At 37.3% G+C, this 18,371-nt stretch overlaps 1 long non-coding RNA gene across 6 annotated transcripts in view; it reads left to right on the top strand.

Moving 5' to 3' along the window:
• The first annotated feature begins 1,935 nt into the window (after nt 1-1,935).
• The window catches only part of LOC121820340 (uncharacterized), a 59,081-nt gene continuing 42,645 nt past the window's right edge, over nt 1,936-18,371 (top strand). For 2 of the 6 annotated variants that reach the window (XR_009594961.1, XR_009594958.1), the window contains exons 1-3: nt 1,936-2,020; nt 6,803-7,000; nt 17,783-17,957. This is a non-coding gene — a long non-coding RNA (uncharacterized LOC121820340). Of the gene's footprint in view, nt 2,021-6,802; nt 7,001-14,934; nt 15,098-17,782; nt 17,958-18,371 lie in introns of all 6 variants that reach the window. The other 4 variants (XR_009594959.1, XR_009594960.1, XR_009594962.1 and 1 more) reach the window with 3 other exon arrangements.

Below are 18,371 nucleotides of genomic sequence, written 5' to 3'. Positions count from 1 at the left end.
GAAACAACAGAGCCTGCAAACATCATCTTTCTGGGCCCGAAACCTTGTGTTATCAGGGAACATTTGAAAAATCCTAAGACTGATGCAAATGGGATTTAAAAAACCAAACAAAACACCTGGGAGGATAAAAGCACAGGCGTCAAAAGAGCAGACTTAGGCCCAGATCAGGAAAGCTGGTTGCCTACAGCAGCTGGTTAAGGTTACAATGAAAGTGCAGAGGCTTGGAGTGGAGACTAAACCCTAGATATGGTCTTTATTAAGAGAGAAAGAGAGAGAGAGAGGAAAAAAAAAAAAATCTCCCACCTTAGGAATCTAGAGTCGGTACATGTACTAGTGTGTTAGAAACCAGGACTACTAAACGTTAACAGATAGAAAACTATCTACTTCTCCAAAGACTTCCTTCCATTTCAAACTTGTTCGGGAAGAAATCTGCCCAGAGTGGATGGCTTCCTAAAATTTCGGAGTTACTTTGTTTACAGCCCCACCTTTACATGGCAACTCTCTCAGGAGTCTGCTAGTGGGTGTCTGATTGCGCCTCAGTGGGGTTTATCCATGTGCCTTAGGAAATATACATACCCAGGAGAATAAAATTTAAATTCCCTGCAACTTACAAGTGAAGAAGGTGTTTATGTAGCGTTACTGTTTATCGAAAAACACCCCAGAGAGCAAAAATTCTGGCTTTAAAAACTATTTGAGGTGCGTGTATGGGGAAGAGGGTGGGGGATTTTAAAGAGGCTAAGGGGAAATGAAGGCAGGGAAACTTTCAGGTTCAAATCAGGAAAGATCAAGCCCTTCGCGGGAGAGGGTTCCATGTACAAGCTCACTGATGGAAAAACCATTTCCTGAGATTTCAGACGGGTAAATGCCTATGATGAAGGAAACACCTGAGAACAATAAGTCTGTTTCAGGCTCAGGTGAAGAAAGGGGTCTATTTCTGGCATGGAAGAATAGGGAAATGATGATCATTTCGTTTTCAAGTTCTCCTTTATTTCTTTTGCCTCCCCCCCCTCAACACCATCAATAATATTAATGTCATTAATGTCAAAACACCAAACGTCAAATAAGGAAAACCATTTTTAAAAATTTGGTGGCTATTTTTCTTCTGTGCCCGCATCCCTCCTTCTCTTGAAAAATACAGCTGGTGTGTGTGTGTGTGCGTTGGGGGGGCTGGTTATTGAATTCTAAGTAAGAAAACAAAAGGAAGAAGGATTTGTAAGAGGGGCGCCCACTTTTGCAATCTCTTCTGCTAGCGAGTATTCCCCCTCCTAGTGTGTGTGTGTGTGTGTGTGTGTGTGTGTGTTTCATTTGAATCATCTCTTCCTGGTCCTCTTTCACCTCTTTCCTAAGAAGACAGGCTGGGGTGAGGGTCGGGGGTTAATGGTCTGAGGGGAAGGGGCAGAGAGGAACTAGCACAGAGTCAAGAGTTTCCTCCAGGGCTCGGCCTTGGAGCGCGCGGAGGGGAGCTGGGAGCCGCGGCCACAGGTCTGCGAGGGGTGGGCCCGGAGGCGCGGAGCGCGGCACCGCGGGCAGGGGCGCGGCAAGGCGGGCGAGCTCGAGCCCAGCCCGCGGGCTGCTCCGGGGCGCGGGCGCGTTCCGCCAGGCTCGACCCGGCTGGGCCGCTGCCCCTGGCGCCCTCGTCCTCGGCCCCTGGCTCCGGGAAACCCAGCTGCTCCGCTCGAGTCCCTGCGGACTCCTGGCCGTCCACCTTTGACCCTGCACCCCCACCCCCACCCCCATCATCCCGCTGTCCCTAAACTCTGCGCGAACCCGCCGCCGTCCTCACAGAACGCTGGGCTACTTTTGATTCCAAAGTGAAACGAGCCGAGGTTTGCCTGCCGCACCCAGAACTTTGCCCAAACCCTCTTCTGCACTTTCCCCAGGGCTGCCCCCGGCGAGCCCAGCCCCCGGCTGAGCACTCGGACACTGACCCCGGGTGCAGAGCTGCGGGAGCACTCAAGGGCTACCAGGTGGTTGGGTGTGGAGTTTTGGCAGCAAGGAGTAATTAACATGGAGACAAAAGGTAATTTCCACTTCTAGACTTTTTCTCGGCGTATTTTATTTCCCAAATCTCTGCGGCGGACACTCTGGGCTTTCCCATCGGCTTGATGAGTCTTTAGCTGTCTATTCCCCACTTCCCCCGCCCTGCTCTGGCCAAGTCTCTAATAAATACCCCACCTCCCTCTCCCTTAAGTCTTCCAGTCCGAGACCAACCCCAGCCCAAGGGGAAAAGGTTCCCAGTCTTTTGACCGCGCTTCCGGGGTCTATAGATGAGCTCAGTTTGAAACGAGGTATTACAAGTGATTTCAGTGTTAGGAACTCTTTATATCACCACAGACACTTTCAGATCCTCAGCCCCCCTCCTCCTTCGCTCTTTTTGTTGGGTCTTCTCCACCCGGGGGCTATTTAACAAAGGCAGTCTGTTAACTAACATTTTTGTTTAACTCAGCAACTTTTTCCAAAACACACTTAAACCTGATACCAATGTCTGTCATTTTGTTTGAGTGAAGAGGTGTGTGTGTGTGTGGTGGGAGGTTATATTTGTAACGGGGAGATAGTGAAGTTGACAGTGAATCGGAAAGTGCAAGGTATATTGGGGAAAGTGTCACGAACATATTTCCAGTGGAATAACTGAAGAAATCGTGTGGGAAAGCCACTTCTCATTACCATGAAAAAAAGTATTTTTCCTTGAGAATTCACAAAAAGGAGGAAAGAGATTTAAAATATGAACTAACATCCAGAATGGACACTCTCTTTGATGGTGACAGTGAACTAGATAAAATGACATTCAAAGAGGAAAGGCATTGTGAGTGTGTGTGTAGTATTTGTGGGCAGTTAAATCCCTCCTTCACTGATTCTCTCCCCTCCCCCAACCTGGTTCTTCTCTATAGCCTCCTTTTTTTTTTTTTAACATAAAAATGACCCCTCCTACTCCTTGGTTCTATCTCTGTATTTCCATATTCCCATATATGTCTCCCTTTCTATACTTAAGTCCAGTTTTTGCTTTAACTTTGAAGTAAATTGGTTTTATCTCCCCACCCCCGGCCCCAAGGTTCTGACCTGGTTGTGTGTGTGTGTGTGTGTGTGTGTGTGTGTGTGCGCGTGCACACGTGTATGGGGAGGGGAGGGTGTTGCATTATGTTAGACACAGGTAAGGTAAGGTATGGTATGAGGAGGGGAGAGGGGTTATGGAGGGTCTGAGGGAAGAATTAAGTGGGGGGAGAAAGGAAAGAAAAGAGAAAAGTCAGACGCCCTCTGGCCTTCCAGAGGTCAGGGCTCAGACAGTGCTGTGACCTCCTTTCCCTCTAGGCAACCAGCCCAGTGTTTATAAACAAAATCAGACAGGTCTGTTCCCAAACAATAGCACTTCACCAACTTCACAAGCACTTCTATAGCTCTTATGCAAATGAATGAGAACTCCTTATCACCACTGACCCCCACATCCCACACACTTGCACACTCACACCATCCAGGGTCACAAACACACCTTTCTCAAAATACAAGGAGATATTTCCAACAAGAGTAGCCAACGAAATTTTAAGTTCGGTCTGGGGAAGAGCTCTAACAGACAACGATGAAGATGGGAAAAGACAGACAAGCGAGGGGAAAAAAGAATAACTGTGGTTTCACTGAATAGAAGATACAGTTGTGATCTTTTTAAACCTGAAACATCTATATTTAGTCAGTGAAATGCAGTATAGACAATATATTAACTGCAGCCACCAAACAGAATTATTTTAAAGCAAGACATTACAGTCATCCAAACATCCACATTTCTAAGGCAAAAAAAAAGAAAAAGGTCCAGATTTTTATAGCTGAAGAAAAGCCACCACCCACCTCTGTATGAAACATCCCTAAATATTAGACAAAAGCACCATTAAATCCTACAGCAAACAAACAGCCCATCTGATCTAAGTTATAAAATGTATAATTAAATCCATCTTTAATTACAAAAGGCAGCTAGCAAACTAGATGAATCAAAGATTTTGAAACAAATGTTGTTTGTCAAGGTATAGAAATGATAACTTTACATTATATTGTATCAAAATTCCACTTTAGGAATAAACTACAAGAAAGGGAAAAAAAGGTGAAAGCAAAAAAAAAAAGCATTAAGTGATTTTCCAAGTTTTACTTTAAAATAATTATCAGTAAAAGTCTAACAGAAAAAGGTTAAAGAAAATATACCTCAGAGCAAAAAGATCATCTCCTTTTCTTCTTTGTCTATCAGTCCCCTGTTAAAGCATATGGAAAATGTTTTCAAAATGCCCAGATTTGGCACATTGTCATTGCAAAGAGAGGAGCGCAGTGATGCTGTTAGAGAAAATGGGAAATAAATTCAGGATTGGGTGCTGCCTCCTTCAATGCGGATTTATCTAAGTTTAATTTAATATTCCGCAATCACTGAATGATCGCATATAATTCACCAAGATTTTAAGGGGCTTTATTTAAATACCTTGAACAACAAGAGGTTGGAATTTAAACCATTGCGGCCATTGCTTGTATTTTTTTAAATTTTCCTATTAGAAGAACTTTAAGTGGCAATTTCTGATAATAAAAGAAAAACGATAAAGGTTTGGGTTTTTTAAAGGGTTTGTTAAAGGAGAACATTAGCTTTATTAAAATCATTCTGAACGTAAAATCAAAAAGCACAAAATGGTTGTTTGTAAAACACTAAACCTTTAATCGATTTTATTGGCATTCCGATCGATTAGATAAACGGAAATCTATAGCAAACATCAAAGCATTTAAAACATTTTCTCTATCTCATTTATAAACAAAACTTTTCTTTTCAGCAGAAAAAAATGATTATCAAACGACTAACAGGAAATTCTCCAGATATCAAATTACGATAATAAAATTATTTCCACATGGAAAGGGATAATGACAATGATGATAGTAATTACAATAATGAATAATTCAACAACCCTTTGACATGTATGGAAGAACCTCGAGCAGAAACCACTCTTGGAGGGGGGCTACTCTAAAATAAATACTTTCTTTATTTTAAAAGGAAATATTTTTAAGAGACAGCTCAAGGGGAGTAGTTTAGGTGTGGCTGTCGGACTAGCGTTAATCTCCCTGCAGTTGCAAAGGAATCAATTTCTTTACCGGCGTTTCCCTTCCAAATTGAGTTACTTTTTATTAGCAAAGATTAATATGCAAATATCAGTGAGCCCTACCAGATCTGGAAACTTGTGTCTGAACCTGTCTTCTACTCATACTAAAACGTGATTCCCAGACTATAGAGGAGGGTAGGGGGCGAGGACTGAATGCCCCAAACCTGAAGGTCGTTACACACATCTGATCCTTTAAGTGAAGGAAAACAGTTCATTTAGAGCTAGGAGAACTGCTGTCCGGAGTAATGCAACCAGCAGAGCTTCTGGCATTCTGGCTGCAGCAAGAGGAAGTGTTGCTGTAACGGGTATTATGTTTATTTGTTAAAGAAAATCAATGAAAGTGGCTGTAAAGTAGTTAGTGAGACGTGGGTTTGGGACTCGCGGTGAATCGTGACTCCGGCATGCTGAGCGAGCAGCTCTTCTTCTTGCCAGAGAAGTCCCCGGGTCGCCCCGAGCCGGACGCTGGCGGCGCGGCACCTGGTCCCAGCTCGCGGGTGCTGCCCCGCGGTGCTCGCGCCACCGCCCGAGTCCCTGCAACTCTCTGTCCTTTCTGCCTCAGACCTGGCGATTGCTGCCTCTGGTTGACAGGGCGGGCGGAGGTGGGGGCGGGGGGGGGGGGCTTCCCACGCCTCCCGCCGCTGCACACACCTTTTTCCGCCTGCTCTCTTACTGACTCTAGTAGTGCCTTTACGCTACAGGTCTGAACTTCTGCATTTCTTTTTCCTTCTCCTGGCATCTCTCTCTTCTGCATCTCTTCGTCCCTCCGGTGAATCGCCGAATATTTCCTGCCTCCCCCGCCCCTCCCCCGTTTCTCTCTCCTGCTTTTTTAATTTAGCACCCGGGTCTTCTTACCCTCGCACTCCTATCCTCTCCTCCAGACATTCCAGAGAGTTCTCATCACACCAGAATGAACTCTCTTTCTCCTCCTCCTTCTCCCCTTGGGTTGGAGAGCCGCGGGGGGTGGGGGGTGGGGGGTGGGGCACGGTGGGGGGGGAGCGGGGAAGATTGCAAGTTCAACTCCCAAGGGTTTTATTCTATTCTTTTAACAGCTTTACTTTCCCTTTTCTTCTTTGCGTAACCTTTACCTACCTCCTAATTTATAACAGAAGCGGGTTCTTTCCCTTTCATTTCCTAGTTTACAGTTCCCGTCTGGGGGTGTGCGTCAAACACACAGCTCTCTGCATCCCACCTCTCACGCCAGCATCGTTCCCGCACCCCCCATCCCCTGGGCTACTATTTTCTTTTACTTGGTTGCCGTCTAATTGCACTTTCTCTTCTCAGGATTAAGTTAGTTATCCTGATTTAAAGTTCTTCGGATAGGACCTCTTTATTTGTCAAATGACTTCATTTCCCAATTGAAGGGTGGGGGTTGAAGGGGGCAGTGTATCACCCACTTAAGTCCTTTTTAACACCCCAGTCCCACCACTACCCGCCCGGGTCATGTCTTGTGTGAATGATAACGAATTCCGGACGATTTTCCCCCTCAACGCGTGCCAATTACTTAGGAGTTATTCCTGAGCGCGTCTCAAACCCCTCACTTGCATCCTCCGGCCTGGAGTGGTCATCCTTCCAACCTTCCCCATGCCCCACCCCCCACCTCCTCTCCTTCCGTCCCCGGCAGCCCTGGCTGCGGGCGGAGCGCAGTCTAAAGACCTCGTCCTCTCACTTCTTGTTTCTTGCTGCTGCAGCTGCCGCTGAAATTCGCTGTGGCCGCTGCCTCTTCCCGCTTTAATCCCAGACCTCCAGTCATTGGGCAGCTCCTCAGAGGCAAGAAGTCAACACCATGGCAACCCGACAAGCCTATCAAATCACCGGCTGGTGTGACAGCGGCAACACTGCAGGCAGGAGTGGGTTGGGCAGAAGAGCAGAGTGGCCGCCACGCTCAGGTACGCGGTCTGGGAGTGGACCGCAGCTGTCAGCCTCCAGGGTCTGGCTACACAGATGTGCACCACCCAATTCATACCCCTACCCTGTAGGTCTAGAAGAACAGGAGGGAAAGGAGGGGGCGGGGGGAGGGATGCGGTAAGATTGGAAGAGCTTCGCAAGAGAGTTTCAAGCTAAAAGTAATCAGAGCCCTAGATATTGCAAACTAAAGATGCCTTGTGTCCCAATGTTCCCTGAAACCCAATCACAGTAGCCTCAGAATCAAATTTAAAGGGTTTGCACAAAGGTATGGGATTTTTCTTCACCAGTTCTATCACTTGCTTGGGCAAAATTAATGAAACATTTTGGAGTTCCAAAAGGATAGAGGAAACTGTGACCTTTTTAAACTTTTACTGTCTGTGAAGTGTTGGATTCTGCAAAAACTCAACGTCACTTTCAGCTATGCTGATTGCCTTGGAAATGACCTACACTTCACCTGAAACTGCCCTTTCCTTGTTCTTTCCTAAAATGTGGACTGTGTGTAATGTATGTTCTAGATCTCAGTTCTCTAGAGAAAAAGCAGAGCCTTAACTAGGAAATTTGAGCGTTTCTCTTGGGCCTACCTAGCCTTTGTAATTTCCTCATTTTCCTTAAGACACTCCCAAGTAGGCAGACAGAATAAGATGGGACTTTTGCTAATATTTTAGAACAACTTGTTAATTAACATGAGATAGATTGAAAATACATTTTTCTTTTTTTGATTTTAAAAGCACAGAGTGTTCTTGAGAAACACAGCATACTTTTTTTTCCATTATAATTCCACTGTGAAACCTTTAACAAATATTTATATGGTATGTTATCATTACCCATATAAGCCCCTCTATCACTGATCTCATCATTGATTTCAAAGTTTCAGAACACGCCTTTGTTGAAGTTGGATAGGACAGAAAGAGAAATCCATTTCATAATGAAGTTCCTATGCAATATTGAGGAAATCTTGTATGAATTCTAAAATCTACCCTTAAGTCCACCTCACATAAACACAATTCATTAAACAAACAGTTTTCATATTGATCTAACATCTAAACTTTTTTAGGCTCTAAAGTATGTAAGTATTTAAATTATCCTTGGCATGCATAAAATCCTAGAGGACTGGAAAGGTTTCTTAAAACAGCAATTGTAATATTAAGCAAAGTAGGACAGAGCCAATTTTTGTGGCTCTAGAGAGAAATTCAATGAAATCTTGAACTTCATTTCCTAACTTTCTCTATATTTCGTTGTTGATGGATCCTAATATTAAAACAGTACATTTTCAGCTTATAATTTATTACAGACTCAAAATGGGTATAATAACTGACATTGGAGAAGCAGGTCATGATATGCTAGAGAAAACTTTTAGACATAATATGATTTCCCCTGCAGTGAAACTCTAATGGCATTCTGGTAACATTTTCTTATTCTATGCCACTCTGCAGAGTTGTTCAATGAAGAACCATCAAGCACACAGAACTGAAATTTGGTTATAGTTTAAATAGTTAATTCAGTGCCAGGTTATTGATATCCTTTAATATTTTTGCAGTTCACATTGCATTTGAGAGGTACTGAGTGTTTACAGTGGGAAATGTATGAAGAAACATAATTCCATTATTTTAAATGAAAATGTATATATTTAATCTGTTATCTTCCAGGAACAAACTTGTAAATTTAAAATGTTCTCAAAGAGAAGTTCAATGAAATGTGCAAAAACCTTCCAGTACATTTTTAGCTTCAGTATGAATAAATGGGTACAGAAAATACAACATTTAAAATTTTGTTATTTCACTTAATGAAATAGCATACTTAGTGGACAACTTTATTTATTTATTTTTTCAGCAACTTTAAATACCTTAGGTTCTATAAGACTATTTGTATTTGAACATGTGTAAACTAGTCAAAGACATGGACAGATACTGTCATTCACATGTTTATTTGTAATATTTCTAATTTAAAAAATTAAAATAAGGTGAAGTTCATAAATTAATACATTACATTTAAATGAAAACAAATATCTAAATATTCTATTAGTTCCTTTGCATTTCCTAGAAAAGGTAATTTTTTTCTTTATTATTTTTTCCTCTGCCATGTATAAATTATTTACAATTAAACAATTTTTTGCATATACTATAGAGATATTTATTTTGTCATCATAAAGGAGTGTAGTGTCTACCCTCAAACATACCCTCAGACTATACAGTATATGACCATCTGTTTAAATATAGATTTATGTACATGCTACACACATGTTGCTAGTCAGCTCTATATTCAAATCTTTACAATTAAAACTATTTTCTGTACATTTAGTGTTTTCACTGTGGATGCTGTTGGAAAGGGAGAATTTGTCTTTTTAGCTAATGAATAAAATGGTGGAATTAAATGTAGTTTAAGTGCTAAATTTAAAAAAAAAATCAGTGCAAGACTGCCTTGCTCGTTTTCAGCAAAATGGATACCATCTCCATAGAGTTCATTCTTGACCTTACCTGAGTAAGTACTTTAACTTAAACTATGAGATATACCTAGAGGGGTAAAACATTGAGCTTAATAGGAAGACAGTTAATAACCTTTTTTCATCCTCATGCACTATCAATCATGGCTGTCACCAGTATGCTGAATCAAAGCAAAAGTGTTCTTCACAGATGACTGATTAGAAACGCAAAATCACAAGATCCATCTTCATGGTCACTTTTATTATAGTCATTTTTAAACTGACAGCAACCTGCTCAGTTTCAGCACACTGGGCATCACAAATAGTGTCACTCAGTGCAGCTAAGCATGAGAAGAGGTTGGTTGGATTATACTTAAAAATAATTAGGCCCTCAACCTTTTGTGGAGCCAAGAAAAAGGTTTTTCTCCCTCCATTCCTTTATATTCTTCCCCAACTCCATAACTTGCTTTGATTCCACTGTATCATGAGTTTAATCATCTTGAAAGGAGGTGATTGGGGTATATATAGTTTTATCCTCCTTAATTATCTAGGAATTAGGAAATGGATATGTCCACTTGACAATTACAGATAACTTTTTGTCTACTGCTTTTTGTCAACTTCAGGACAAAGATCATTGCTACCCTTCTAGTTAAAGTGGGTTCTTTTTATATAGAAATGTGTTTTAAGACTAAAAGCCTGAGGAATCTACGTAGGCAGGTACTAGTGAATGATACCTGCTATGAGGGGCTTTTCTCTGTTGAAGGCATTTACTTGCATCACCTGGATGCTGTAGCATTGGAATTACTTGGATTATAACTATCTACATGCATAATATTAGAGTGGCCAAGATAGTAACTTTTAGGTGACTATGTAAACTCTCCTTTATCCCCCTGTATTATTTTCTTTTGGCCCTAGAATATTGAAACAATGACAAATTTGAAATACCAACAAGTAGATATACATAAAACTGCTTAAACTAGGAGGTTTAAAACAGTTATAGCTGAATCAAATGATAAGAAACTTTCTCTTTCCTTGAAGTCTTGATCTTTATGCTACAAAGATGACCCTTTCAGGTTTATTTCATGCTATTTTTATACATTCCATTAGAATATCTTATAATATTATAGGGTATTAGTGATACAAATATATGCATGGGAAAATTGTAATGGAAATATTTCAAAATAGGGTGTGATTCTCATGCCCATCCAATGAGCTCTTCATTTTCTATTTCAGGAAAGAAAACCCAATTGAATTTAAATTTTAATTTAGTAATTTTAACCAAAATGCCCTATTTGAAATTTCTATACAGTTATCTTTCCCCTTCATCTCAAATGTTCATTTCCTTGTTAGCAGCCAAACACACACAAACACATATAGAAAAAGAGAGAAAGAAGAAAAATTATCAATGAGATTTTTGTATATAGTATAATGCCTTCATACTCATTTTCAAACGTGTTAACATTCTACTTTAATAACTCTTTGTAAAGCTACCAGTTCTTTTCCTCTGTTTCTACAAACATACCTACACCCCTTTATTGCTTTATTCTAGATTATGAGAATGCTTTCCTTCTCTACACAGAATACATCAATTGACAAGATACATATATATATAATGATATCTCTGTATTTACACAGATGGCAATAGATGTACAAATGTACTTTCTCTGTATAAGAACGCTAATATTAACTTCCTTAAATATTGTACATTGTTAATACATATTTTTCTATGAAATTAAGAGATTATGAAATATCTCAATTAGCTATTTAGTTTGATTTTACATTCTTAGGTAAATGAAGTTATCTTAGAATTTTAATAGATACATGTGTTAGTTGATATTTTAAAATATTTACACTTTATAAAAATCATTGACAATACTTACCAATATGTTGTTAACTATGTAAAATTGTTTAAACAAAATGATTATATATTTTAACAGCTACATAATTTCATACATGACAATGTAATAATCACTTTAATGGCTACATTTTCAGTTTAATGATCTGGCAAAATGTGTGTGTGTGAGTGTGTGTGTATTTGTGTGCTTAGTTTGGATAAATTTATACTCTTAGAAAGGGGAGTATTCCATAGGATGCAATATTATATTTTAAGTTAATTTTTGGTATAAAATATTCTTTGTGACTAGGTTATACTAGTAAGAATATTTATGGAAAAGTATTTATTTGAAATAAATGGACTAAATATAGCACTTATAATAGCTACTAAAAATAATTCAGTGAAATGACATGCATGACTTTTGCCATCATCTTGGTAAACTATACAGGTGGTCACTATAGATTTTAAATGTTTATCTTTAGTATGATTTATAAATATTATAGATCCAGAATCATGTTTTCCTACATGGGTTTTAATAGACAGAAATAAAAATAGTTTTCCTTTATATTTTGGAAATTTAATCAAAACTACTTAAAAATTAACTTCTTTTGAAAGTTACTGTGGAGAATCATTGAGAATTTTGTTTTAACATAATTTGAAAACAGTATTCACTTACATTAAAGCATTATAGTTAATTTAGAAAGATATTTTTTTGAAAAATCTCAGCATCTTTATTTACTTGAAATGTTTGTCTATTTTGTTGCTATTTGTTTAAAAACATGTCAGTATGTGCACATTGTTTGTGCTTATGTTTGTGTCATTGAGAATGTTCTTGTGTTTAAGTGAATACATAAAATATATAATTTTATTTAATATTAGAATATCATGATATACAGACTAGCATGGAACTCATAATTTAGTTTGTAGAAATACATTTAATGTATAAATACATATTCATCAGAGAATATTTTAAACTAAAGAAAGACTAATGATGTTTGTTCATTTGGAACTGAAATTTATATTTGTATATTGCATGTAATACAGGATGCCTACATACTTATGTATAATTATACCTGAATACCCTCAAATTTAGATTATTGACTTCTTTAAATTGTAAAACACTGTCACACACAAATATTACAATTATCCCGCCACACTTGTATTTATGCAGCCTGAATATGCAGTTATGGCATCTTTCTTTTTCTTGGGGTATGATTTTCCCCTGATACTGGAATTGTTCTTTGTTGAATCTTTGTGATGAAAAAGAAAAGCTGTTATATGAGTGTCAGTTTGCAATAAATGTGTGAAAAGACGTACAGTCAGGATAGACTGACCATCTTTTAGTGTGTCTTCTCTACCTGGGGTTCAGAGCTCTAGTTCCCTACCAGCGATATTTAAAGAGAAAAGAAATGAAAGCAAAGGTCATACAAAAATCACCTTTAACATTTTACAGTGAAAATGGGAAAATTTAGAAATATTTACCATAATTTGTTATACGATTTTAATTTCTTTTCTATATTAATTTTCAAAATATTATTATTATTACAACTAACTCATTTAAAATTGTCATTCTGTTCAACTCTTTACTTACATAAAAGATATTCAGCCCTTTAAAAATCTCTAAAACTGAAATTATTGTTTTCTCTACCATTTGTATTCTCCAAAGCTTCCTGCCACTCAGCTGAAGTAAGGCTTTAGGATGCATTTGGTAACAGTAAAGCTAAAGTATGCATTTGATAACAAATAGACTGTTTTGATCAGCCTGTTCTATTCTTACCTTGAACTTCAATTTACAAAGCAGTGTGCAAATAGATTTAATGACAACTTTTCAGAACACACCCCACGATGTTAGTGATGTTTTCAAGTAAAAAATTTGGTATACTATGATACAAAGATCCCTTTTTTGATAGCTAAAACTTTTATATGTAAACCTTCACTTATGTATTACACAAGCACTAAAGAATTTTAATGCATTGCAGTTCATTTTGCAATATTTGCACAAACATTCAGAGTAGTATTATGTTGCTTAGTTATTTCATTATATTATATTTCACATTTAGATTTTCATTTGAATTTTCCCGTTTTCAACATTTGGATATCATCTCATTAGCTATCATAAACCAGTAGTTTAAGGAGGGGTAATTCTGAAATGTAAACACCCCTTCTAGAATTTTACAGCATTGCCATGGCAGCGTTACTTTCCCCCAAACATTTCCCTGTTATGATTATAAGAAAAGATCAGATGCTGTGGCAATTTTGTTCATATGTGATCTTTCTTTCGAATTATTTTCAAAGTCAACCGTCCTTAGACCTTATTTTCATCTCCACAAAGCATTAAGTTTTGCTTCTTTGTAAAATATTTCTTCATAACATATCTTAGTTTAATTCACTTTTAGCAAAAGAAACACCCAAGCACAATCTGGAGACCTCTTTCCAATATAATTTAGCTGGACCTTTTCTTAGTAAGGTTTTTCTGGTTTTCATTTTCACTTCATATTCTCAAATAAAAGATCCTTTGTTGTCTACCATTTGATTGGACTTAATGAAAAACACTCCATTTTAACTTAACAGTATTTCCTTTTGAATTTATTATATTTAAGAACACTGTCAAAAATCAAACATTTAATCTCAGGTTTTTATATTTCAAAATATATTACTATCACATGGCTTGGTGAGGTGATATAAAACATATACTGAAAAGATTTCAAAAAGAAAAGCAAAAGTGAAAAAAAAAAGAAAACCCCGTCTTCATTTTAATATGAAACTAAATACTATGGCTAATGTGGAGACTGGGTACAGCAGCTGACTGTAAAGTCGAACATGTGACAGGGTGCCAACAGCGGAATTGTGCAGTATTGACTAAATGAGGTTCACTGATTTGTATTGAGGCTAATATCTTCTTTAAACAATTCCGTGTAAATTGTGCGTATAAAGTCATTGGAAGCTATTTCTCAGGACAGCCTCGCTGGCTAGCTACCTGCTGGAGTGAGGAAGATAATCAATAGGAAGAAATAGAGCCGAGCATGAGCCTGGGAAGCTTCAGAGCAGTTAATGCTGATAAAAGTAGATGATGTCAATATTTGGGAATAGCACAACTCCAGGATAATAGACAAAAGAGAAGTGCATATGTTGTAGGGTGTTCAAACAGGGGCAAAATTAAAAGCCTAAGAGGCAGATGATGCCCAGGGCTGCAAAAGACATTATTTATTACAGGTATTGCTAAATTTCTCTTGAAATCCAAACAGAGGGAGACATTCTATGAAAAAGATACCTAACTTTTCTCAGAAGCTAAAATACCCATTTCCATTTCAATGGTCAGGAGGTTTCTGCTCCTGATTAGTCTTGGATAAAGTGTCCTCCAAACATTTGGCAGATATATATTTTTACATATGTAATACTACATGTCTCAGGAATAAATAGTATTTTTTGGATTCTCTAAGTTGCTCCCACGATATAGCAAATAAAATAACTTATAAAAGATAAAATGAAAATAGGCTGTCAATCAAAGGGTGATACCAAAGAAATAAATGAACCTAATAGCTTTTGCATACATTTCTGATTATAGCACTTTCTTTTTTAAAGGTAGTAGACTTATTGGAAGTGAGGTAATGGTATATTTTTACTAATTTAATACTGAAAATCAGTTTTCCTCTTGCTGTCAGGTGATGAAATTTTGTTCTTCTGTGCTGATCTTTCTGCTGATGTATTATGACATAGTCTGTCAACATGAACAGATATGTGAAAGGAGATTGGGTGACTGAGACATACAACCTGCATAGAACTCTTCTTGAATTTTAAGCGTGTTATCATGTTTGGATACAACAAGTAAGATTGTGTTTGCTTTAAGATGCTGTATTTTTTATATAATTTAAGCCCAAGCAAAACAGGTGGACTGTGTGACAAGGCTTTCAACATCAGAGTGAGCTCAACCTAAAACACATACTTCAGAATACCTTTTAAAAATCCCTTTCACATAATAAGTTGATTCCTTTCAGAAAAACAAAAGACCATTTGCAAAATATAACTTTCTCGACAAAGAGGAGAAATCCGTTCATGCACATGTGATTATCAAACATAGCTATTTTCTCCTAAATTAAACAATTCCACAACTGTTCCATGCTTTTATTGTCACAGATGTTTTTATTGTTTGGTGTTAGATATATATCAAGTACATGATTCTGAAGTTAGGTGAAATAGCTAAGCTTTGATAGTTTTCATTTAACATCAAAAAACTAGGCATGCTACTAGAAAAGTAAATGTATTTATCTGGGATCTAATATTTTAAACATTATTTTTACCCCAACATACAGAAATAAATAAATTTTACCCCTGTAATTCATTTTATGCTTTTATTTAAGGAGTAACTATTTATTTTGAAAATAATTTTTATTTTTATTTTGCTAAATCATACATTGGAGTTAATGTTTCAATGAAAATTATTTTATACTCCAAATATATAATCTTTGTAAGCTTTCCCACAAATACAGTTTGCTTTTAAAAATTGCTAGCATATTGTCATACATCCTCTCTTTTCATCTTAAATACAGAGAAATAAAAGACCTTTGGTCATTCTTGAATTCTAAAGAAGGCTTCGTTTCAAATAAAGTATGAATTTTGATTTAGACACACAGAAAAAAAATCTTTTAAGATCTATACTTCAACTAATTTGTTAATCTTGTGCCACTTTTAGCATTTGTCACACATATAGACCAGGAAATTGGCTCCATCTCATTCTAGCTCTGTATTGAATTAAAAACCTCCACTGCAAAGAAGAGCATGATGTGGGGAAAGAATAAATTTAGTTCTTTCTTTAGTAATGCACATATATTTCCATACATTTCACATCCTAAGGGAGACTATGAATGCATTCAATAAATATAAAACTATAAACTGTAATTCCAGAAAGGGAAAGGTTTAAACATTTTTTTCTGACTTTAATATACCATTTTAAGTTTGAAAACTGAAAATTAAATCATTTCATTTTTTTTATTTTACTTTTTTTTTTTAGTAGACACCTTCAGTATTAGAAATAAATCTAAAATAATGGATCTTAGTTATCCCTTCCTCTTGGTTAATATTAGCAGTTTTAGATCAAAGCAAATAAAACATCAGCAGTGACAAACTGAGAAAAATGTTTTATACCAATTGAGTCTATGTTTGCGTTCAGTCCACCAAAGTCCACCCTAGCTAATTTTGTAGACATTGTATGCAAACCATTTATGTACAGACATTAAAAAGGAGTGTCCTTTCCTATTTCGTGTTGCTAGGCTGACCGAAAAAGGTAATTTTCCGTAGAGTATGATAATAATGGATAGACCTGAAGCACGATGGGTGCATTTCTAGGAAGACTTTGTTAAAAATGAAACATGCACCACAGGTGAGGGAGATTACTGACTCTGATATAGACTCGCCGAAGGTATAGTTCACTCTGTCAAGTATTTGAATCTGTGACTGTGGTCTGAGGAGACAGTGCAGTGTGGCAGATTTATGATGGTCTCACGGAAACAGAGCTAGCAAAGATTATGGCATACTTGTTTAGAAAAACGGTGAACTGAAGCTTCCTGATTTATACTGACATATATCTCGATGAAACCAAGGTTTGCAAATTGCCTTGAGAAGTCATCTTTTTTTAAGTGCTTAATAGGTTCCTAAATGTACATATCTATTTTAAAGCATCATCAAGAATGCTGATACAGTATTTGTAAGAATTTTCTCTTAGATCTTGAGGTTAAAAAATATTTTTATTTATCTATTTCTATTTCTTAAATACCTTCAAAGTTGATATCCAGTAAAAATCATGTCAGTTAAAGAAACACACTCCAGAATAGTTAAAAACTAAAAAGGCCAGTATTAGGAAGAATTCTGAAAAATTTCACAGTATGCCTGCATATTAGTTAAGAGATTCAAAATCTTTAAGTTTTTGTTTTTTCACATTTACATTTTTATTCAAGGATAAAGAAATAGCCTGAAAGGAGAGGGTTTGAATTTGTCCACTTAAAATCCATAACTCTCTGGCTCCTTCCTGTTTTAAGTGTTTAATCAACATGGTCTTCATTTGAAGAATGTGGCTGTTTCTCTATCATTTTGTGAGGCCAATGAAGGTACTCCCTGACTAAATTCAGGACTGAAATTGTGAGTTTATATGCTCATCGATTTTTTTTTCGTATGGGAAGTCTTATCTGTGTGTGATTAGAACTGACAGAATGCATGACACAAACTTGTAATCATTCTGCTATGCATTTACAATTCCTGAGAATGTTATTCCTTCCTTGCCACCCCTTTTTATTTTTATAATAGTCCACAGTGTTACTATTTATATGTAGGAGAAACACAAATTCTTTTCTCAGATCCCATGATACCAATTTAGATGCTCCTACTTAATCTGAGAAATTAATATTTGGGAAAAAACAAGAGGGTTATGCGATTAAATAACACAGCTTTGAAATCTTTGAAATCACAGCCCCTTTAAAATCCTCATTCTATTGGTGCCATTATCCTTGTATTTTACAGCTTTAGGAGTTTGGATGCTTAATGCTGGTATTGTGTGAAGTGGGTGTTCCTGGAAGTCACACTTATGAATTATTGTGTGCCCCAACTGCTTCCAGGCATAAAATTTCTCTAACAGACAGCAGCTGACAGACTGGGAGAATCTGACTCCAAGTGTCAGATAACGTCTAACTGTAATGTAAGTTTTGAACATATCTTTTGGGTCTCCTTTCTTGAGGATTTAGTAAAAATGAATGGAATATAGAGGAAGCCTAGCCTCTTTAGCACAGCTCAGCATCTCAGGATACCAATTTTTTTTTACGGTAAAAAAAACCCCCATATAACATGAGATGTACCCTCTTATCAAATTTTTTAAGTGTCCAGTATTCAACTATAGGCACAATATTTTACAGCCAATTTCTAGATTTTTTTAATCTGACATAACTGAAACTTTTTACCCAACTCCTCATGTCCATGTTCCCGAAGCTTCTGCAACCATTTTATTCTGTTTTTATTAATTGGACTATGTCGATCTCTCACCTAAGTGGAATCATGTGATATTTGTCTTTCTGTGACCACCTTACTTCACCTTGCATGATGCCCACAAAAGGCA

Source organism: Ovis aries, chromosome 9, assembly GCF_016772045.2.
Source record: "Ovis aries strain OAR_USU_Benz2616 breed Rambouillet chromosome 9, ARS-UI_Ramb_v3.0, whole genome shotgun sequence".
Lineage (NCBI taxonomy): Eukaryota > Metazoa > Chordata > Mammalia > Artiodactyla > Bovidae > Ovis > Ovis aries.
The sequence above is the reverse complement of the archived record's forward strand: the minus strand, read 5'-3'. Positions and strand labels throughout refer to the sequence as shown.